This window comes from Thermobia domestica, unplaced genomic scaffold (assembly GCF_964235325.1).
Source record: "Thermobia domestica unplaced genomic scaffold, izTheDome1.hap1.1 HAP1_SCAFFOLD_1322, whole genome shotgun sequence".
Lineage (NCBI taxonomy): Eukaryota > Metazoa > Arthropoda > Insecta > Zygentoma > Lepismatidae > Thermobia > Thermobia domestica.
The window spans coordinates 3,392-28,660 of record NW_027657032.1 but is presented as its reverse complement, the minus strand read 5'-3'; the positions used below and the strand labels follow the sequence as shown (position 1 = coordinate 28,660).

Below are 25,269 nucleotides of genomic sequence, written 5' to 3'. Positions count from 1 at the left end.
TGATAATGATAGGAAAAGCACAATTTTACTCTTCTCAAAGTATTTGATGGCTCTAAAAAGAGCCGTTTTAAAATGTCAGATGATTTACTGACACATTTACTTCTTCTTTGGTGCAGCCTTCTTAGCACTTTTCGGTTTTGCTGTAGCCTTCTTTGGCTTCGGGGCCTTTGGCTTCTTGGGAGTTTTTGCCTTCTTCACTTTAGATGGTGATTTCTTAGGTTTGGGAGCAGCAGCCTTTTTCTTTTCACCAGTCTTCTTGGGACGTTTAGCTGCTGGCTTTTTCGCAGGCTTCTTCTCCTTTGATGCTGATCGTTTCGCCTTGGTTGAAGATCCACCTTCAGGCTTCTCCTTCAGCGATGAAGCACTAAGCTTAAACGATCCAGATGCACCTTTTCCCTTGGTCTGAACCAAAGACCCAGAAGCAACTGCACTTCTCAAGTATTTCTTGATAAATGGAGCAAGCTTCTCGGCATCCACTTTGTAGTTCTGAGAGATGTATTTCTTAATAGCTTGCAGTGAACTTCCTCCCCTTTCCTTCAAATTCTTGATGGCGTTGTTCACCATTTCTGATGTTCTTGGATGAGAAGGTGTTGTTTTTGGTTTCTTAGGCTTTGCAGACTTCTTAGGAGAAGCCTGTGCCGGGGCTGCAGGTGCTGATGCCGTATCTGCCATTGCTTTCTGCAATAAACTCAACGATACTGAAGAATGAAATTTTCGCTGGCAGGCAGCGTTGAGTTTGGTTACGGAGCGCGGACCGGATAGAAAGCACTTGCTGAGGCGGGCTGAGGTAAACAGAAGTTCGTAGTTGCCACAACGATAAGTGTGTTTCCTTCTATTTTGATAAACGATTTTTTTCAGGTATTCAATGAATGCACCAGATCCTATTCTTCCTTACTGGCTAGAAGAAACTTTATTCCACATAACTCAAAAGGCATTTGTTTTTATTCGCTTTTCTATTTTATGTTTCAGTCATTGCTAAGTCGGTCACACTACTTTTTCACCCTCCTTGTGCTTATAATTTTCATAATTTAACATGGAAATACTTATCAATAAATAATTATATTACCATGGTAATTAACTTCAATCCTTCCTGTGATTATACGCAAAGTACCATCTTCGTACTGCTTACTATAGTTCAATGAAGGGAATCTATAAAGTAACGCGTGTCGCACACATCTGCCTTGCAAACTCCCTGGCCTACTTCCAATGTATAGACTTTTATTTCAAATCCTGATTTAATTTCATAATTTTCTGTAGATTTTAACATTTTATTACCCAGCTTCTTAATACGAATGACAATCAAGCCTAAATATTTATTCCCTTTAACTTTATTTTTCTTTTTTATTTTGTGCCTTGTTTCATATTTGTTCTTACGTTAGCAATTAACGCACTTACCGTAGTTATGTATGAACAGGTTGTTTCTATATTTATTTTATTCCAAATAAATTAAATATATATACGGATTATTTTATGGTAGTTGATATTTTCTGTTGTTTCCTACGTGAATTGAGGAAACGCACGGACTTTCGCCTAATTCTTGTGCTACTTTCATATGTCTGTATCTGTCGAATGCTGTCGATCTGTCGAAATGTGTATTACTATCTGTCGATTCATCGAGTGAACTGAATTCGTTAACCATTTCACCAGGCGCGCATGCATTTTTTTTTTTCTTCTAAGGGATCCAAGCTTCGGGGGGCAAGGTTCCAATACTACAAGCCACTATGTCTATATACTATTATTCTGCATTCGAAAACACGATAAATATTCCACTTACTTTTTCACAAAAACATGATACAGACAGAGTACAGATGAAGTGTAAGATCAGATTTATATTGATGATACATCAATATTTTCCCTGTTAATAACTACATTTAATGAGAAAGTCTGCAAATGTATGTTCACTTAGGAACTTTTGCGAGGAGTCCGCACCCGGTGGACACCCCGTGAGTACGCCTCTGCACTTGACTATACTTCGAATTATACTGCAAACAGTTGTATTTTAGTTTCCCCGTTTAGTTCATCGATATCATTAACACAAAGAAAATAGATGTTATAGATGCGTATTCTCAGTTCTCGCTTTATATCCGGACGTCTGCAAAAATCTACTCCTTTTCTTTCTTTCACGCATCCACCAAACTAACAATGATTTGTATTATAATATTTGCGCATAAAATGTATATCTCATACCTTCCATGTTCTCAAGTATTCATAGACAAAAACGGTTACTTTCTGCGAACAAATTGTCCAAACACAGTGCAAATGTCATCTATAGATTGTCCTGGTTCCGTCTGCGTGTACATAACAATGCGTCATAATCATACATTGCACATTAAGGATATCAATTAATCTTCCCAAATTCCTAGATATGCCTGGCAAAAGTTCCGCGTGTTGTAAGGATATTACATTTGTACTACCGACAAGGTGGTATCTTCCAACATTGAAGTTCAATAAACCCCAAATGTGTCGGATATCTCATCCTTGGAAGCGATCCAGTCAGAGACCCATGTTTCGATATCTTCTGAAGAAGTAAACCGCTGTCCAATCAAATCGTTGTTCATGCAATCGAACAAGTAATAGTCCGAAGGAGCAACGTCTGGTGAATACGGCGGGTGAGGTAAAACTTCCCATCCGACATTTTCTAAATAGGTTTTGACCGGTTTTGCGACATGTGGGCGAGCGTTATCATGTTGCTAAGTGAATTTTATTAATATTTTCTGTTGCGTGATATAGGAAGTGAGTGAAATATTGGAGGAATATAGTGTGCGTAGCAGATGATGTGCAGTGGCTTTGGATCGCCTGTGATAAGGTAAGGCATTTGCTATTTTAATTAACACATTTTATATACTGTAATCCTAATTATTTTTATGTGAATGTGCTTACTACTTGTGTATTCAGTGGGACCGATGTTTTAATATGTATGGTCAAGCAGTGTCGAGCCTGGTCAGTGTGTGGATAGGTGACCATTTTTTGTAAATCGATAACATTTAACTTTGTAAACACGGATGAAGTAGAAGTATATTTATTTTATTTTTTACCTCAAATATGTAGGACACTTCTCCTTTGTACATCAATTATTATTATTAGTTCAACTTGTTTACAAGTTAAATGAAAAGAATAGTCGTTATCGTGTGATGATTGTGCTCATTAGGCTAAAGAAGACTCGTGATAAGAAAGAAAAGAAGAACGGTGCTCAAGTTTCGTCACAGCATATTCTCAAAAATTTACAGGCAAAATTCAGTGTTCTGCATGAAAAGGCATATTTGTACGAAAAAAAAAAAAAATTCTGCAGACGACAGAATTAAATAAAGTAATACACATGTATTTTAGAGTTACTGGTGTAAAATCATTACAAGTGCTTTGCCAGGTGGCCAATAAAAAGCACGAATACTATTTAAGGGAGCCAAAACAGGAGAAAGCTGGGGGCCTGAGCGATAGCAAGAATGTGCGTCCAAAGTGAACAGGAGCGAAGGCGACGCGGGTATACGTATAAGCAAGGGTAGTGGAAACCAGTTAGTTTTCGAGTTTCAATAGCACTTGTCATGCATCCATACTAGTAGCGCCCCGCTTGTAAACATTAAGTACACTATGCAAGAATACACCGCCGGTGGAAAATAGTACCTAATACAGTTATCTTTCATATATACTGACTTATTTTACAGTAGTAACCCAACACTAGTAAACGTAAAATAAAAGTGTATAACTTTATATTTAATTCTATCGCCTGGCTTAGTTTTTCACCTGTAAGATGTACTTATTTAGAGCAAGTTTCTTAACTAGCAAATTAAACCGAGAACCACAGCAACCATATATATATTCTTATGATGTACTTTTCTTTGAGTGGTGTTCTCTGTCTATTCAATAACATTTTCTCAGTTTAATGCTAGCAAAAAACAAAACAAAATCAAAGTGTTTCTATATAAATTTAGTTCACCGTGTTGTAATATCACATGGAATTGAAAAACGAATAGTCGAACCTCTGCTATCTCGATCAAACTTCTCAGGATGATATACTGACTTACCGCAGAAGTTCGACTGAATACGTTTCTCAGTTCCATGGGAGAACCTGGAGAAGCAAAAGCCTGCGCAACGGAAAATACTAAATAAACTTGTAGAGCAGGTCAAGATGTATCATCATGCCAAGTTTCATTCAGATCAGAGAAGTTTGGCTGCAGCCATTTTCATTACAAAGCACAAAATGGATGGTCCCTAACCTCGAGAATCTTCACAATTGTCGACGAGTTGAACTGCACTCATCTGATCAAAATCAAACTTAAAATGGCAGTTCACTTTCAACTGTTAAATAATATGATATGCAGGCTTCTGCTTTCCTAGTTACAGTCTATCCACTGTGGTATGCATATTAGTAGAAATGTGAGAGTGCATATTTATTAAAGATTTGCTTCAAAAAGCGATGAAAGACATAGGCATTCCCGCGGGCGGTGATAACAAGATGCCGGAAAACGAACAAGCAGAAAGAATATGGGCTGAAGAAGTGTAAACGACGACGCGGCGGCCCGTAAAGGTGTTGCCGTCCTATTAAATGAATAATATCAAAAGAAAGAAAAAAAAAGTAAAAAATTTCGCGCTCGTAATCAAGACAGAAAGCAACTAAAGGAAATCTTTGTTTTACGTCCCACGTTATGCCGCTTAGGCTAAAAGAGGCGCTGATTATGAGAAATGATTGAAATGGTGGTGGAATGAAGAAAGTGGGAGGAAACGGGAGAACCCCGCGGTAACCCACCGCACATAGTTTTTGTCCACCATAAAGTTAACTTGGCGGGGGCTCAAGACAGAAAGACGGTTGGAAAAACAAATAAACGATGTTCCATCCCGTAAAAATGTTGGCGACCTATGAAATCAATATTTTTTCTTAAAGAAAAAAAAAAGAATTAAAAAGAGAAAAAAAGGTCAAAATTTCGCGCTCGCTTCGCTCGCGATCAGCAGAGAAAAGAGGACGTGACGCACCCCTAAAAGTGTTGGCGACCGATTGAATAAATATTGTGGGTAAAAAAAAAAAAAAAAAAGTCAAAAATTTCGCGCTCGCTTCGCTCGCGATCAGCACAGAAAGAAGGACGTGACGCGCCCCTAAAGGTGTTGGCAACCGATTCAATACATATTGTCGGTAAAAAAAAAAAAAAAAAAAAACGCTCGCTTCGCTCGCGATCGACATGAAAAAGGCAACGACGTGACGCCCCGTAAAATTGTCGGCGACCTATTCAATCAATATATTCGGTTGAAAAACAAAGTCAAAAGTTTCCCAATCGCTTCCCTGCCGATCGACATAAAAAAAAAGGCAACCCCTTCACCTCTCCTTATGCATTCATCAGTAAACATACAACCATAGATCACAATACCACTCACATCACCTATCAGTTCTCCACGTCCATCAAGATCCAATCATCGCCCTGGCCCTTTATGATGATACACAACATTACATGTTATTGTGTGCATTGCCCCGCGTTACAATACATGACCAAAAAAAAAAGAGAAAAAGAGCTGCACTGCCTTCAGTGTAGACATGTTCGTATTCGTAGAAAATGATTTTAGGTACACGATAGTACAGTAATCTATCTTCACATGCTTCAGATGTGAACGATACCTACACATGAAGAGGGCTCCCGAGGTTTCCTTTTCCAATAGGATGGAGCTCCACCACACTTGCAGAATGACGAGAAGTTATGTTAATAAATATATCCCAGAGTGTTTCGTAACTCGCCCTTGGTCCTAATGATGAAGCGTTCTTCAGATGGCCCCGATGTCTCCACACATGATACTATGCGACTTCTTTTCACGAGGCTCTCAAAGATCACGTTTGTGTCCTAACATTCTCTGCAGATATGACACAGCTGCGATAGCGGATCACAGAAGCCTTTCCTCTCCTTACAAGAGACGTGTTCATTCGAGCATGGGAGTAATTCGACTATCGATCAAATATCTCCCGTGTCACGATAGTAGTCACTTTCAATTCTTCTAACGAAGGTAAGAAAAAATGCTATACAAACTTCCTTTCGGTATATAAAGGATTAGGGGCCCAGAGAATATTTTCTTTCAAGAGGATACATTCTTTTTCGAACACCCTGTATATAGATCCTCTAATTATAACTGCAAACAAAATGTTGATTTTGCAATTGCTTCCATGAGAGAAAATTCTGTGCACTTTCTTTCTGAAGGGCCGGGCCTAAACGTTTTCCTTAATCATTAAATTTAGTAGTTATCTACAATTACATAGTTTTCCATTGTTCTCAAAATAAAGATTTTTCTCTATGAATTGTTGAATGTTGCTAGGGATATTGAAGTAATTCTTTTTAGTGTTTTTTTCTTTACAATAATGTACTGAACGCCTGCATTAAGGAAGTTCGTGTGTCCATCTTGCAAAATGTTTCGTCTTTTTTCATGCCCACTAAGATAAATATTCATTTTGCTCTTTTCTCCGTATGCAAACCACATTTCTTAAAGGCAACATTTTCATACAAATGTAGTACTAAAAACTTCTAATTGGCAACATCTGGGCTGCGAAGAGGAAAAAGAAAGAAATCTCGTACGTATTCGCGCGCAATTCGGAATTAGCCAATGAAAAGCACAAAAGCGGCCACCATCTCTCTCTCTTTCTTATTAACGGTTTTGTACTTTCTGCAGTTCTATCAGTGCTGCTAACCTCTTACTATATCATTGAATATGTATGTTTATATATATATATATATATATATATATATATATATATATATATATATATATATATATATATATATATATATATATATATATATATTTTACAAAAAATCATACTACTACGGAATAATATTAAATGCCTGTAAACCCTCATTTCTGTTTGCACTTTCTGTTACACTACCTTCCCCGAACTTCTTTCAAGTTATTAAGTGCAGAACGGGGAGTTATACATATTTACTTGCGCTTTCACAATATCTGCACATTGTGTAATAATAGGAGACGTATAAAATAAAACTATATACTAATACGTATATATATATATATATATATATATATATATATATATATACAGTACACATTCCACTATCCGAGGCTTTCCTTTTCTTTTCTTGCTGACGATAAATTACGCTCTTAGAAATGTTGTCTGAAAACAATAAGAATATGTGCAAAAAATACAATCAGAGGTAGAGGTCTTTAACAGGAACTAAGCAAGGGAGTTGAAAAATTTTTTATGCATGTAAAAAATATAGACATGAACCAACTTGTGAAATAAAAAGACCAGAAAACTACTCTTTCTAAATTATGTGTAAACTTTTTACCGAAAACGAAAGTTGCACGAAAGACTTTTTGTCCCTTTTTTGGCCTCCGGTGCTTGGGGTCCCTGGTTCAATCCCAGCTCGTGCCGTGTGAACTTTGTCGTGCATAAAGACCGTGCTCATGGGTTTTCTCGGGTTTCTCCCGTTTCCTCCCACTTTCTTCATTCAGTACTCATCATCACCGTCTCCTTTAGCGTAACCGGTATAAGTATGCGACGTAAATCTAAAGATTTCATTTCATTTCCCTTTTCTGCTCATACTGCTGATTATGCGCGATTATGCCAACATCCAACTCCGCGGATAATCGTGCGATTACTGTATATACAACTAATACAGATACGTAATTACATTATCAGTTACAGTATCGGTTTTTATTTACTAATTTGCCTCACTTTATTTGCATCCCTGCAGTAAATAATTCTTATCGATAATAGTTAAAATGTATATTACATTTTAGTGCTTCACGACTGAATGATCATCTGCCTTACGTTATCTCGCAGCTGAAGAGGATGCTACACTGAAAACTACCTTGCGTTATAAAGGGTAAGTGAAACATATCTTAAAAATATCTTTCATACATTTCATTGTGTACATTAAAGAATGTAAGTTTGCCTTTTTCCTGTAATCAATACTTAATAAAGGATTTATTTTTATTTATTTATATACAATTTCATACGTGGTTCGTGATAGTAAACTCGATAGGACATAGTGGCACTATGAACATCCGAATCACTCATCATTCGAACATTCAAATATTTATTCGAATATTAGTATATTCCAAGTAATGTTAACGACGTTAATATGCTTGCCTTTATAGTTAATAATGTCAATTCTTACTTAAAACATACTTCCTTAACAGGACATTGAAGAAAAGGTAGTTGCCAACGGCCATACCATGCTGAATATACCGGTTCTCGTCCGATCACCGAAGTCAAGCAGCATCGGGCCTGGTCAGTACTTGGATGGGTGACCGCCTGGGAACACCAGGTGCTGTTGGCATCTCTTTTTCAAATTTCATTATCCTTCAAGTACGAAAATACTAGAAACATTAATTTTATAGTACTTTCAAGAGATAATTTATCAACATTATTTCATAGCGATTAATCGATATTCTAAGCGTTATACCCACTATTTCTTACACTAACAGCCTGTTTATTTGCACGGCACATTAAAATAACCTGATTTCCGATCCGTGTGCACCTACTACTATACTTAACACGGAATGTATTACCACTTTTTAAAAGTAAATTATTATGACTAAGTGTAGATCTCCGGCGAGTAAATGCCTTTCGTATACAAGCACGACACATCTCCGCTATGTGCTTTACTTTTTTACTAACAGCATATAGAAATTGGATTTCAAGGTGTTTCTACATAACAGAATGAAGCAAATTTCGTGATTTAACTCTTTCGAATAATGTGTTGGTCCTGACAAGGACCGTTTGAAATGAAAAATCTTGAAGAAGATTTTTACTTAGAGCTTGTGTACTTGGTAACAGCCTTCGTACCCTCACTTACAGCGTGCTTGGCAAGTTCACCAGGCAAAAGAAGGCGCACAGCTGTTTGGATTTCCCGGCTGGTGATAGTTGACCGCTTATTGTAATGGGCCAAACGAGAAGCTTCAGCAGCAATACGCTCGAAGATGTCATTAACAAAGCTGTTCATGATACTCATAGCTTTGCTAGATATGCCAGTGTCAGGATGCACTTGCTTCAAAACTTTGTAGATGTAAATGGCATAGCTCTCCTTCCTCCTCCTCTTCTTCTTCTTATCTCCCTTGGAGATATTCTTTTGGGCTTTACCAGCCTTCTTTGCAGCCTTTCCGCTAGTTTTTGGTGGCATGATGACTCACTCGTTCAGCAAAATTAGATGTGTCCGCCGATTTATCGACTTCATTTAAATTACAGTACGTGTTTCAATTCGCGCCAACTGCCTTGCTTTTCATTTGATGCACTCGGGTGCACGCTTGAAGTAGTAACAAAACTGACTTGATTCATGGGAGGCCGCAATTTTTCCTCTCATCTTATTACGAAAGAATATTGAACAATGTCTGGTCGCGGCAAAGGTGGAAAAGTCAAGGGAAAGAGCAAGTCCCGCTCCAGCAGGGCTGGCCTTCAATTCCCAGTAGGCAGAATCCATCGTCTTTTGCGAAAGGGTAACTATGCCGAACGAGTTGGTGCTGGCGCTCCCGTGTATTTGGCTGCAGTCATGGAATACCTGGCAGCTGAAGTTCTTGAGTTGGCAGGCAACGCTGCTCGTGACAACAAGAAGACTAGGATTATTCCACGTCATCTGCAGTTAGCTATCCGTAACGACGAGGAATTAAACAAGTTGTTGTCTGGAGTTACAATCGCTCAGGGTGGTGTTTTGCCCAACATTCAAGCTGTACTTCTGCCCAAGAAAACTGAGAAGAAGGCATAAATGTAAGACCTATATCTCATACAAATCGGCCCTTATGAGGGCCACAAACCCCTTTATAGAGGAGATTTACGATTGAAATGAATTGTTTTCGATATACAGACTCATCAAAAGTGTCTGAGATAGTTGCTTAGTGTCATTCGAAATTCTCGCTGCTATTCGATTAATTAGTATGTGTAGTCGTCGATCGTAATTGAAGCCCATAGGAAGTCACACTATCTTTAGAATACTCCAAACAGCGATGTGCTTAGTTCCCACTACATTATTAATTATAAGATCATTACCTTTTGTATTGTCGCTAGCTACATTTTTTTGATATTTGCGTACATCGGGCTCATATTACCCAGAGGACAGGACAGTCGAGCCCAGATTCTCAGCAATGGAAGAAAACCTCATACCACATATTCTCATGTACTTCATGCTAGACAAAGGAATTTCCAACATTCTTAAAGCACTCATGTTTCTCTCTTGCGTTGGCTTGGCTGAAATTACTCTGTTCAATATGTTCTCGACATTTATTATTGTTCATTACTATGCCCCAATGACATCATGAACAGAGCGGATCAAAAAACTTTCCTAAATTTCTTTTGCAACATAGTAATGACATTAAATGCACACTTAAGTACGATTTATTCTTTGCAAGGTCGATATTCATATTTGTGTGATATGTGTTATATGTATATGGTTTGTAATACGCAACTACTCTTATTCTCTGATCTCAGAACTCATTTGCTACTGTGCCCAACGAGCGAGCCTAGGTTTCTTGTAACTACTGCCTTTCTTTAGTAAATAATGTGAAGTATACAATGCATTAACCTACATCTCATATTTGTATTACTCTTTATTTTACTAACCCGCTACGAAGTGTCATTAATTTACATGTAAATCACAATAGACACTACCGCAAAAGAAAAAAATCGAACCCAAGACCACGTAAACAAGATAAAGGACAAGATTCAGGTTTCTAACGCATTATTCGCCCCTCACAGCACAGTATAGAAGTTGTATAAGCCTCTATACGTACATCCTACTGTCAGAACAGAAATTCCGACTTGCGTTTCGCATCTCTCATGCTCGCTACTTCCAACAAATCGCCAATTTCCAACCAGAACCCCTTCTCCAGCATTAATACTGCTACATATGAATACGTATACATGAACGTACATAATGTAAAAAAAAACGTATGATTTTCTCAAATTAATCTCTCTACGTCTGTAATTTTGTGTGCATCAAAAGGCTTTAATGTAGTTACACGAATTCTTATAATCTAACAGAAAATCGCACAAAGTAAATCTTTCCCTTTATATAAATTTGTTGGCTCTGAAAAGAGCCGTTTATGCCAATTTTATATCCAAAATAGGAGGAACCCCAACTTAACCTCCGAAACCGTACAGGGTTCTTCCTTGCCTCTTCAAGGCATACACAACATCCATAGCTGTCACTGTCTTCCTCTTGGCGTGTTCTGTGTATGTAACAGCATCTCTGATTACGTTCTCCAGGAATACTTTCAATACTCCTCGGGTCTCTTCATAAATGAGACCAGAGATACGCTTCACACCACCACGGCGAGCAAGACGCCTAATAGCGGGTTTGGTGATACCCTGGATGTTGTCACGAAGAACTTTACGGTGGCGCTTGGCACCTCCTTTGCCAAGACCCTTGCCTCCTTTTCCACGTCCTGTCATTTCGATATGTTACTGCTTCGCTCACCACACACGAGAAATACAAGCCCAAGCAGCCCAAGACTCGTGGTTTTGTTCCTTCGATCATGCAGGGAAAGCACGGAGGAAAAACACAAAACGTGTCTAAGCCAATGAGAACTGTCCTTTTCGACTGACTTTATCCAATGAGAAATAGCTTGATTTAACGGTTTTGCTCTTTATATAACTTGACTTCATTCAGCGCGCAATTATTTGAAACAAGTCGTGACAGTTGCAATGGCACGTACCAAGCAGACAGCTAGGAAATCTACTGGAGGCAAAGCTCCTCGAAAGCAGCTTGCCACCAAAGCTGCAAGAAAGAGTGCTCCAGCTACCGGTGGAGTGAAAAAGCCCCATCGTTACAGGCCTGGTACTGTGGCTCTCCGAGAAATTCGTCGTTACCAGAAGAGCACTGAATTGCTCATCCGCAAGCTGCCCTTCCAACGACTCGTCCGAGAAATTGCACAAGATTTCAAGACAGATCTTCGCTTCCAAAGCTCAGCTGTCATGGCTTTACAGGAGGCAAGTGAAGCTTACCTTGTAGGGCTTTTCGAAGACACCAACTTGTGTGCTATTCACGCAAAGAGAGTCACAATCATGCCTAAGGACATTCAGCTTGCTCGCCGCATCCGTGGGGAACGTGCTTAAGTTTGAAGTTCTGGCACTGAGTTCAAAAACGGTCCTTTTTAGGACCAATACACTACTTAGAGATGCTGTTATCCTAACAAGGATCTTGTCCATACTTGTTATCTTTTTTTTTTAAATTCTCACGCCGTATGTTGCATAGTTAATACATCTACCTTCGTTTTCCTCTCGTTTCGTATATCATCCTATCTTTCAAGTATATTCTTTAGTTTTCCCCTATGTTTACCGATTGATTATCTTCGTTTTATGTGGTCAAGGATTCGATTTTGCCATATGTTGCATAAGTTAACTTCGATTCAACCACTGTTTGCCCTTCTCAACGTTATTAATCTCATAGAACTCGCAGGCGAAATATGTACTTCTTCCAAGGTAGCAAAAGTAATATTTTCTCAGAGGTCGCTGCTGTTGAATGCAAACGTTAAACTAAACTTTCTTTAAGTGTCTGTTTGTACTTAACATCAGTTCAATTGTACACCTACATTTCTGCTGGTGTTACTATTTTTCTTTATAGCAATATTACGAATTATAAGACGGTATCCGTGGTTATTAGCGTGTTCCCTTTTCCTAACACTTTCTCATTACACCAGTATTTCCATCATTCATTAGGCGTAATCACCCGTCTCCTTTATCATAAAAATCATAATAGTACGACGTTAAATTGAAACAGTCTACTTCACTTTCACGAGTTGTAATAAGTTCGAACATTTCTTTCACCCCAGCCTTGAAAAGAGTTGATTTTAGTTTAGTGTCCCTTTCAGCAGCAAGGCTGTTTCAAACGTGGACCTACTTATTAACGTGCAATGCGAAACATTTGAGCTCCCACCGAGAATCGAACCCAGTCAGCCTGCAAAAGTTTTTCTAACAAATGCATTAAGTGCGTTTTCTGTACTGTTTCGCTACTTGAAGATAGGAACAAGGAAAAAGTAAGTGATCACAAATTGACATTACGTAATGTGTTCCCCATTTTTTTTCGAGTACACCATTCTTGACACCCGTGAAAGCTTTCTTTCCCCACCCTCAATTCCCCTCTGTTATAAAGCACTTACATCAAGAAGTGCTTCGGTTAAAAAGAAAACTCAAAGTCCCTTGCGTGTATACTATACATTGCTATGAATGAACATGTGATATGTAACGCACCATCCTTCTGGATCTGGGAAGAAGAAGAAGAATGGATGGTTACATGAAGGAAAATTGTACATTGAGCGATATATTGTCTATTAAGACTCCTATTATTAATCAATTTCAGTATTTAAAACGAATTTTTTCTCTTTGTTAAAAAGTATTTTTTTTTAGAAAAATAGGAGAAAGAAAAAAGTATGTAAAAAAGTTTGATAGGAATAATGTAAGGAGGAATTGACTGAGAAACAATATGCTATGACAACTTGAGGGTAAAAAGGTTTTGCGCGTGTTTGTTCGGTGGGCGTGGCTTTCCTCCAACTCTACCTGGTTCGGTGACTCAGGGACCCGTTATCTTGTTCCCTACTTTAGCCCAGAGAGGATGGAGTTGTTTGGTGGTGGCGTGTTCTTGCTTTGCTTTGTGTTAAGTAGGACATGTTTGTGAGTGAATATACGTGGGCAAGTCTAAGTTCCGTGCCAGAAAGGCTTTTGATACTATTTGTTCTTTGCGAGTTAAGCGAAGTTAAATATCACGATGTATGGAATAAGTTCACAGTGTTAGTGAATGAAGTTGGCAAAGAAATAGCCTATTTTTGTGCTTGTTACAGAGTCAGAGAGGGAAAGTGTGCATGCAAAGTGAACCCTCAATTCTCTCTATTCAGTTCTATTTGGTGAGTGAATTCATTGTGCAATTTGGTTCTGTTTCATTACTTCTTATTATCTCTGAAATATTTCTTTTTTCTAAAAAAAGGAATTTATTATAGAGAGAGAGAATTCTTGTAGTGTGGGACATTTCTTAGTAGAGTCCGTAGAGATTGCTAGTTTGGATACCTGTTTATTCTGGCAATCCTAAAGATTTGTCCTGGAATTTATCCTCTGTAACAACGTGATAGTATAATTTCTGGCACAGAGCAAGAATTGCCTACGTGCATAGTCAACAGTTAGTCAAAGAGGCCAAATACCAAACGAGAGGAAAAGAAAATAGGTAAACCATTGAGTTTTCCGACACCTGGTGAGTTAATACTATTATATTTACTTATAGTAATTGTGTTTGTCAAAACTGTGGATTGTGAGGTCGTTGATAGTTTGTTTCCAAAGGGTCTAAAGCTCGCGAACCTTTGCCTTCCAATAGTAGTTATTTTCCTCCCAGAAATTTGTGGCGATTATTCGTTCTTCTTTGACCTTAATCGTTGAAATAAGATATAAACCACCTGCGGATCCGATATTTCGTTTAAATTAAGTATTTCTTTTTCAGCTATTAACCATATGTCAGAAGGAGAGCGTATTTAGATATTATTTTCTCGAAAGGAAAATATAAATTTTTTCTCGAAAGTTGTCATAAGCTTGAAAGTTAAGATTTTGATTCAGACATAAATTTGACTACTATTATTTTGATGAATTAACTAATTGAGATCTAAAACTATTGTAAGATTTATGTTCAGAAATATTTTTCATGTTTGAAGAAATTTATCAATGAGTAGTTAATGGTCGTAAAAGTCGTCGAGAGATTATCAACTGTTAAAGTCAAGTTTTGAAGAGAATTAGTAATTATTGATTGAGATACTGTTTGAAATATAATTGAAATTAAATTTAAAGAGGATAATAATCAACTAGTAAAGTTTTAATTGATATTTTCTGAGATTTAATCAAAATAATCATCAGATAGTTATTATTAGAATAGTTGTATATTGCTCATTTCTAACGAGTGTATATAAGCTATTCAAACGTTTTAGTTCATATACACCTCCTCATATTGGCAATAAAGTTGTTATCTTTGAAACTTGAAACACTGTTGTACATGTTCTTTAAGTTTATGTTTAGTGTGTTTCCTTTTCCAACTAGAAATATTGGATCTGCAATTCCAGCTAATACTAGCATAGTTGATTACGCGAAACTGCTCGATTCTCCTCTCCCAAGCCCTCTCTGCCAGGCTTTGTGATCTGAGTTCATATTGACAGTTTGTTTAATTATTATAATTTTTTTTTATTATTAAACTCTCCATGTGAATTCGATTAGACGAGGCTAGGTGGAAGGGGGCGTTACAGATAATGATAGGAAAAGCACAATTTTACTCTTCTCAAAGTATTTGATGGCTCTAAAAAGAGCCGTTTTAAAATGTCAGATGATTTACTGACACATTTACTTCTTCTTTGGTGCAGCCTTCTTAGCACTTTTCGGTTTTGCTGTAGCCTTCTTTGGCTTCGGGGCCTTTGGCTTCTTGGGAGTTTTTGCCTTCTTCACTTTAGATGGTGATTTCTTAGGTTTGGGAGCAGCAGCCTTTTTCTTTTCACCAGTCTTCTTGGGACGTTTAGCTGCTGGCTTTTTCGCAGGCTTCTTCTCCTTTGATGCTGATCGTTTCGCCTTGGTTGAAGATCCACCTTCAGGCTTCTCCTTCAGCGATGAAGCACTAAGCTTAAACGATCCAGATGCACCTTTTCCCTTGGTCTGAACCAAAGACCCAGAAGCAACTGCACTTCTCAAGTATTTCTTGATAAATGGAGCAAGCTTCTCGGCATCCACTTTGTAGTTCTGAGAGATGTATTTCTTAATAGCTTGCAGTGAACTTCCTCCCCTTTCCTTCAAATTCTTGATGGCGTTGTTCACCATTTCTGATGTTCTTGGATGAGAAGGTGTTGTTTTTGGTTTCTTAGGCTTTGCAGACTTCTTAGGAGAAGCCTGTGCCGGGGCTGCAGGTGCTGATGCCGTATCTGCCATTGCTTTCTGCAATAAACTCAACGATACTGAAGAATGAAATTTTCGCTGGCAGGCAGCGTTGAGTTTGGTTACGGAGCGCGGACCGGATAGAAAGCACTTGCTGAGGCGGGCTGAGGTAAACAGAAGTTCGTAGTTGCCACAACGATAAGTGTGTTTCCTTCTATTTTGATAAACGATTTTTTTCAGGTATTCAATGAATGCACCAGATCCTATTCTTCCTTACTGGCTAGAAGAAACTTTATTCCACATAACTCAAAAGGCATTTGTTTTTATTCGCTTTTCTATTTTATGTTTCAGTCATTGCTAAGTCGGTCACACTACTTTTTCACCCTCCTTGTGCTTATAATTTTCATAATTTAACATGGAAATACTTATCAATAAATAATTATATTACCATGGTAATTAACTTCAATCCTTCCTGTGATTATACGCAAAGTACCATCTTCGTACTGCTTACTATAGTTCAATGAAGGGAATCTATAAAGTAACGCGTGTCGCACACATCTGCCTTGCAAACTCCCTGGCCTACTTCCAATGTATAGACTTTTATTTCAAATCCTGATTTAATTTCATAATTTTCTGTAGATTTTAACATTTTATTACCCAGCTTCTTAATACGAATGACAATCAAGCCTAAATATTTATTCCCTTTAACTTTATTTTTCTTTTTTATTTTGTGCCTTGTTTCATATTTGTTCTTACGTTAGCAATTAACGCACTTACCGTAGTTATGTATGAACAGGTTGTTTCTATATTTATTTTATTCCAAATAAATTAAATATATATACGGATTATTTTATGGTAGTTGATATTTTCTGTTGTTTCCTACGTGAATTGAGGAAACGCACGGACTTTCGCCTAATTCTTGTGCTACTTTCATATGTCTGTATCTGTCGAATGCTGTCGATCTGTCGAAATGTGTATTACTATCTGTCGATTCATCGAGTGAACTGAATTCGTTAACCATTTCACCAGGCGCGCATGCATTTTTTTTTTTCTTCTAAGGGATCCAAGCTTCGGGGGGCAAGGTTCCAATACTACAAGCCACTATGTCTATATACTATTATTCTGCATTCGAAAACACGATAAATATTCCACTTACTTTTTCACAAAAACATGATACAGACAGAGTACAGATGAAGTGTAAGATCAGATTTATATTGATGATACATCAATATTTTCCCTGTTAATAACTACATTTAATGAGAAAGTCTGCAAATGTATGTTCACTTAGGAACTTTTGCGAGGAGTCCGCACCCGGTGGACACCCCGTGAGTACGCCTCTGCACTTGACTATACTTCGAATTATACTGCAAACAGTTGTATTTTAGTTTCCCCGTTTAGTTCATCGATATCATTAACACAAAGAAAATAGATGTTATAGATGCGTATTCTCAGTTCTCGCTTTATATCCGGACGTCTGCAAAAATCTACTCCTTTTCTTTCTTTCACGCATCCACCAAACTAACAATGATTTGTATTATAATATTTGCGCATAAAATGTATATCTCATACCTTCCATGTTCTCAAGTATTCATAGACAAAAACGGTTACTTTCTGCGAACAAATTGTCCAAACACAGTGCAAATGTCATCTATAGATTGTCCTGGTTCCGTCTGCGTGTACATAACAATGCGTCATAATCATACATTGCACATTAAGGATATCAATTAATCTTCCCAAATTCCTAGATATGCCTGGCAAAAGTTCCGCGTGTTGTAAGGATATTACATTTGTACTACCGACAAGGTGGTATCTTCCAACATTGAAGTTCAATAAACCCCAAATGTGTCGGATATAGTATTTGATTTCTTGTCTCATTGTTTGCGTCAGAGATGTCTTCTCAAGTTAGGATTTACGATACATACAGGATGAGTTGTATATATTGTTGCTGCCAGCTCTATATTAATCCCATATTTGTAAACGAATAAAAACAGTATTCTAATTATAACAATGTGCTCACAATTAATTTTATTCTTAATTGTTATACGTATTGTTGATTAAAAATGAAAATGTTGCTAAGTGAATTTTATTAATATTTTCTGTTGCGTGATATAGGAAGTGAGTGAAATATTGGAGGAATATAGTGTGCGTAGCAGATGATGTGCAGTGGCTTTGGATCGCCTGTGATAAGGTAAGGCATTTGCTATTTTAATTAACACATTTTATATACTGTAATCCTAATTATTTTTATGTGAATGTGCTTACTACTTGTGTATTCAGTGGGACCGATGTTTTAATATGTATGGTCAAGCAGTGTCGAGCCTGGTCAGTGTGTGGATAGGTGACCATTTTTTGTAAATCGATAACATTTAACTTTGTAAACACGGATGAAGTAGAAGTATATTTATTTTATTTTTTACCTCAAATATGTAGGACACTTCTCCTTTGTACATCAATTATTATTATTAGTTCAACTTGTTTACAAGTTAAATGAAAAGAATAGTCGTTATCGTGTGATGATTGTGCTCATTAGGCTAAAGAAGACTCGTGATAAGAAAGAAAAGAAGAACGGTGCTCAAGTTTCGTCACAGCATATTCTCAAAAATTTACAGGCAAAATTCAGTGTTCTGCATGAAAAGGCATATTTGTACGAAAAAAAAAAAAAATTCTGCAGACGACAGAATTAAATAAAGTAATACACATGTATTTTAGAGTTACTGGTGTAAAATCATTACAAGTGCTTTGCCAGGTGGCCAATAAAAAGCACGAATACTATTTAAGGGAGCCAAAACAGGAGAAAGCTGGGGGCCTGAGCGATAGCAAGAATGTGCGTCCAAAGTGAACAGGAGCGAAGGCGACGCGGGTATACGTATAAGCAAGGGTAGTGGAAACCAGTTAGTTTTCGAGTTTCAATAGCACTTGTCATGCATCCATACTAGTAGCGCCCCGCTTGTAAACATTAAGTACACTATGCAAGAATACACCGCCGGTGGAAAATAGTACCTAATACAGTTATCTTTCATATATACTGACTTATTTTACAGTAGTAACCCAACACTAGTAAACGTAAAATAAAAGTGTATAACTTTATATTTAATTCTATCGCCTGGCTTAGTTTTTCACCTGTAAGATGTACTTATTTAGAGCAAGTTTCTTAACTAGCAAATTAAACCGAGAACCACAGCAACCATATATATATTCTTATGATGTACTTTTCTTTGAGTGGTGTTCTCTGTCTATTCAATAACATTTTCTCAGTTTAATGCTAGCAAAAAACAAAACAAAATCAAAGTGTTTCTATATAAATTTAGTTCACCGTGTTGTAATATCACATGGAATTGAAAAACGAATAGTCGAACCTCTGCTATCTCGATCAAACTTCTCAGGATGATATACTGACTTACCGCAGAAGTTCGACTGAATACGTTTCTCAGTTCCATGGGAGAACCTGGAGAAGCAAAAGCCTGCGCAACGGAAAATACTAAATAAACTTGTAGAGCAGGTCAAGATGTATCATCATGCCAAGTTTCATTCAGATCAGAGAAGTTTGGCTGCAGCCATTTTCATTACAAAGCACAAAATGGATGGTCCCTAACCTCGAGAATCTTCACAATTGTCGACGAGTTGAACTGCACTCATCTGATCAAAATCAAACTTAAAATGGCAGTTCACTTTCAACTGTTAAATAATATGATATGCAGGCTTCTGCTTTCCTAGTTACAGTCTATCCACTGTGGTATGCATATTAGTAGAAATGTGAGAGTGCATATTTATTAAAGATTTGCTTCAAAAAGCGATGAAAGACATAGGCATTCCCGCGGGCGGTGATAACAAGATGCCGGAAAACGAACAAGCAGAAAGAATATGGGCTGAAGAAGTGTAAACGACGACGCGGCGGCCCGTAAAGGTGTTGCCGTCCTATTAAATGAATAATATCAAAAGAAAGAAAAAAAAAGTAAAAAATTTCGCGCTCGTAATCAAGACAGAAAGCAACTAAAGGAAATCTTTGTTTTACGTCCCACGTTATGCCGCTTAGGCTAAAAGAGGCGCTGATTATGAGAAATGATTGAAATGGTGGTGGAATGAAGAAAGTGGGAGGAAACGGGAGAACCCCGCGGTAACCCACCGCACATAGTTTTTGTCCACCATAAAGTTAACTTGGCGGGGGCTCAAGACAGAAAGACGGTTGGAAAAACAAATAAACGATGTTCCATCCCGTAAAAATGTTGGCGACCTATGAAATCAATATTTTTTCTTAAAGAAAAAAAAAAGAATTAAAAAGAGAAAAAAAGGTCAAAATTTCGCGCTCGCTTCGCTCGCGATCAGCAGAGAAAAGAGGACGTGACGCACCCCTAAAAGTGTTGGCGACCGATTGAATAAATATTGTGGGTAAAAAAAAAAAAAAAAAAGTCAAAAATTTCGCGCTCGCTTCGCTCGCGATCAGCACAGAAAGAAGGACGTGACGCGCCCCTAAAGGTGTTGGCAACCGATTCAATACATATTGTCGGTAAAAAAAAAAAAAAAAAAAAACGCTCGCTTCGCTCGCGATCGACATGAAAAAGGCAACGACGTGACGCCCCGTAAAATTGTCGGCGACCTATTCAATCAATATATTCGGTTGAAAAACAAAGTCAAAAGTTTCCCAATCGCTTCCCTGCCGATCGACATAAAAAAAAAGGCAACCCCTTCACCTCTCCTTATGCATTCATCAGTAAACATACAACCATAGATCACAATACCACTCACATCACCTATCAGTTCTCCACGTCCATCAAGATCCAATCATCGCCCTGGCCCTTTATGATGATACACAACATTACATGTTATTGTGTGCATTGCCCCGCGTTACAATACATGACCAAAAAAAAAAGAGAAAAAGAGCTGCACTGCCTTCAGTGTAGACATGTTCGTATTCGTAGAAAATGATTTTAGGTACACGATAGTACAGTAATCTATCTTCACATGCTTCAGATGTGAACGATACCTACACATGAAGAGGGCTCCCGAGGTTTCCTTTTCCAATAGGATGGAGCTCCACCACACTTGCAGAATGACGAGAAGTTATGTTAATAAATATATCCCAGAGTGTTTCGTAACTCGCCCTTGGTCCTAATGATGAAGCGTTCTTCAGATGGCCCCGATGTCTCCACACATGATACTATGCGACTTCTTTTCACGAGGCTCTCAAAGATCACGTTTGTGTCCTAACATTCTCTGCAGATATGACACAGCTGCGATAGCGGATCACAGAAGCCTTTCCTCTCCTTACAAGAGACGTGTTCATTCGAGCATGGGAGTAATTCGACTATCGATCAAATATCTCCCGTGTCACGATAGTAGTCACTTTCAATTCTTCTAACGAAGGTAAGAAAAAATGCTATACAAACTTCCTTTCGGTATATAAAGGATTAGGGGCCCAGAGAATATTTTCTTTCAAGAGGATACATTCTTTTTCGAACACCCTGTATATAGATCCTCTAATTATAACTGCAAACAAAATGTTGATTTTGCAATTGCTTCCATGAGAGAAAATTCTGTGCACTTTCTTTCTGAAGGGCCGGGCCTAAACGTTTTCCTTAATCATTAAATTTAGTAGTTATCTACAATTACATAGTTTTCCATTGTTCTCAAAATAAAGATTTTTCTCTATGAATTGTTGAATGTTGCTAGGGATATTGAAGTAATTCTTTTTAGTGTTTTTTTCTTTACAATAATGTACTGAACGCCTGCATTAAGGAAGTTCGTGTGTCCATCTTGCAAAATGTTTCGTCTTTTTTCATGCCCACTAAGATAAATATTCATTTTGCTCTTTTCTCCGTATGCAAACCACATTTCTTAAAGGCAACATTTTCATACAAATGTAGTACTAAAAACTTCTAATTGGCAACATCTGGGCTGCGAAGAGGAAAAAGAAAGAAATCTCGTACGTATTCGCGCGCAATTCGGAATTAGCCAATGAAAAGCACAAAAGCGGCCACCATCTCTCTCTCTTTCTTATTAACGGTTTTGTACTTTCTGCAGTTCTATCAGTGCTGCTAACCTCTTACTATATCATTGAATATGTATGTTTATATATATATATATATATATATATATATATATATATATATATATATATATATATATATATATATATATATATATATATATATATTTTACAAAAAATCATACTACTACGGAATAATATTAAATGCCTGTAAACCCTCATTTCTGTTTGCACTTTCTGTTACACTACCTTCCCCGAACTTCTTTCAAGTTATTAAGTGCAGAACGGGGAGTTATACATATTTACTTGCGCTTTCACAATATCTGCACATTGTGTAATAATAGGAGACGTATAAAATAAAACTATATACTAATACGTATATATATATATATATATATATATATATATATATATATACAGTACACATTCCACTATCCGAGGCTTTCCTTTTCTTTTCTTGCTGACGATAAATTACGCTCTTAGAAATGTTGTCTGAAAACAATAAGAATATGTGCAAAAAATACAATCAGAGGTAGAGGTCTTTAACAGGAACTAAGCAAGGGAGTTGAAAAATTTTTTATGCATGTAAAAAATATAGACATGAACCAACTTGTGAAATAAAAAGACCAGAAAACTACTCTTTCTAAATTATGTGTAAACTTTTTACCGAAAACGAAAGTTGCACGAAAGACTTTTTGTCCCTTTTTTGGCCTCCGGTGCTTGGGGTCCCTGGTTCAATCCCAGCTCGTGCCGTGTGAACTTTGTCGTGCATAAAGACCGTGCTCATGGGTTTTCTCGGGTTTCTCCCGTTTCCTCCCACTTTCTTCATTCAGTACTCATCATCACCGTCTCCTTTAGCGTAACCGGTATAAGTATGCGACGTAAATCTAAAGATTTCATTTCATTTCCCTTTTCTGCTCATACTGCTGATTATGCGCGATTATGCCAACATCCAACTCCGCGGATAATCGTGCGATTACTGTATATACAACTAATACAGATACGTAATTACATTATCAGTTACAGTATCGGTTTTTATTTACTAATTTGCCTCACTTTATTTGCATCCCTGCAGTAAATAATTCTTATCGATAATAGTTAAAATGTATATTACATTTTAGTGCTTCACGACTGAATGATCATCTGCCTTACGTTATCTCGCAGCTGAAGAGGATGCTACACTGAAAACTACCTTGCGTTATAAAGGGTAAGTGAAACATATCTTAAAAATATCTTTCATACATTTCATTGTGTACATTAAAGAATGTAAGTTTGCCTTTTTCCTGTAATCAATACTTAATAAAGGATTTATTTTTATTTATTTATATACAATTTCATACGTGGTTCGTGATAGTAAACTCGATAGGACATAGTGGCACTATGAACATCCGAATCACTCATCATTCGAACATTCAAATATTTATTCGAATATTAGTATATTCCAAGTAATGTTAACGACGTTAATATGCTTGCCTTTATAGTTAATAATGTCAATTCTTACTTAAAACATACTTCCTTAACAGGACATTGAAGAAAAGGTAGTTGCCAACGGCCATACCATGCTGAATATACCGGTTCTCGTCCGATCACCGAAGTCAAGCAGCATCGGGCCTGGTCAGTACTTGGATGGGTGACCGCCTGGGAACACCAGGTGCTGTTGGCATCTCTTTTTCAAATTTCATTATCCTTCAAGTACGAAAATACTAGAAACATTAATTTTATAGTACTTTCAAGAGATAATTTATCAACATTATTTCATAGCGATTAATCGATATTCTAAGCGTTATACCCACTATTTCTTACACTAACAGCCTGTTTATTTGCACGGCACATTAAAATAACCTGATTTCCGATCCGTGTGCACCTACTACTATACTTAACACGGAATGTATTACCACTTTTTAAAAGTAAATTATTATGACTAAGTGTAGATCTCCGGCGAGTAAATGCCTTTCGTATACAAGCACGACACATCTCCGCTATGTGCTTTACTTTTTTACTAACAGCATATAGAAATTGGATTTCAAGGTGTTTCTACATAACAGAATGAAGCAAATTTCGTGATTTAACTCTTTCGAATAATGTGTTGGTCCTGACAAGGACCGTTTGAAATGAAAAATCTTGAAGAAGATTTTTACTTAGAGCTTGTGTACTTGGTAACAGCCTTCGTACCCTCACTTACAGCGTGCTTGGCAAGTTCACCAGGCAAAAGAAGGCGCACAGCTGTTTGGATTTCCCGGCTGGTGATAGTTGACCGCTTATTGTAATGGGCCAAACGAGAAGCTTCAGCAGCAATACGCTCGAAGATGTCATTAACAAAGCTGTTCATGATACTCATAGCTTTGCTAGATATGCCAGTGTCAGGATGCACTTGCTTCAAAACTTTGTAGATGTAAATGGCATAGCTCTCCTTCCTCCTCCTCTTCTTCTTCTTATCTCCCTTGGAGATATTCTTTTGGGCTTTACCAGCCTTCTTTGCAGCCTTTCCGCTAGTTTTTGGTGGCATGATGACTCACTCGTTCAGCAAAATTAGATGTGTCCGCCGATTTATCGACTTCATTTAAATTACAGTACGTGTTTCAATTCGCGCCAACTGCCTTGCTTTTCATTTGATGCACTCGGGTGCACGCTTGAAGTAGTAACAAAACTGACTTGATTCATGGGAGGCCGCAATTTTTCCTCTCATCTTATTACGAAAGAATATTGAACAATGTCTGGTCGCGGCAAAGGTGGAAAAGTCAAGGGAAAGAGCAAGTCCCGCTCCAGCAGGGCTGGCCTTCAATTCCCAGTAGGCAGAATCCATCGTCTTTTGCGAAAGGGTAACTATGCCGAACGAGTTGGTGCTGGCGCTCCCGTGTATTTGGCTGCAGTCATGGAATACCTGGCAGCTGAAGTTCTTGAGTTGGCAGGCAACGCTGCTCGTGACAACAAGAAGACTAGGATTATTCCACGTCATCTGCAGTTAGCTATCCGTAACGACGAGGAATTAAACAAGTTGTTGTCTGGAGTTACAATCGCTCAGGGTGGTGTTTTGCCCAACATTCAAGCTGTACTTCTGCCCAAGAAAACTGAGAAGAAGGCATAAATGTAAGACCTATATCTCATACAAATCGGCCCTTATGAGGGCCACAAACCCCTTTATAGAGGAGATTTACGATTGAAATGAATTGTTTTCGATATACAGACTCATCAAAAGTGTCTGAGATAGTTGCTTAGTGTCATTCGAAATTCTCGCTGCTATTCGATTAATTAGTATGTGTAGTCGTCGATCGTAATTGAAGCCCATAGGAAGTCACACTATCTTTAGAATACTCCAAACAGCGATGTGCTTAGTTCCCACTACATTATTAATTATAAGATCATTACCTTTTGTATTGTCGCTAGCTACATTTTTTTGATATTTGCGTACATCGGGCTCATATTACCCAGAGGACAGGACAGTCGAGCCCAGATTCTCAGCAATGGAAGAAAACCTCATACC

General features: G+C 37.7%; 2 non-coding genes across 2 annotated transcripts; both read left to right on the top strand.

The window, feature by feature from the left end:
• The first annotated feature begins 8,145 nt into the window (after nucleotides 1-8,145).
• Nucleotides 8,146-8,264, top strand: LOC145677755 (5S ribosomal RNA). The gene has a single exon (XR_014129985.1). It is a non-coding gene; the product is annotated as a 5S ribosomal RNA (ribosomal RNA).
• Nucleotides 8,265-23,332: 15,068 nt separating this feature from the next.
• LOC145677754 (5S ribosomal RNA) lies at nucleotides 23,333-23,451 on the top strand. Its single transcript, XR_014129984.1, has one exon. It is a non-coding gene; the product is annotated as a 5S ribosomal RNA (ribosomal RNA).
• The last annotated feature ends 1,818 nt before the right edge of the window (nucleotides 23,452-25,269 follow it).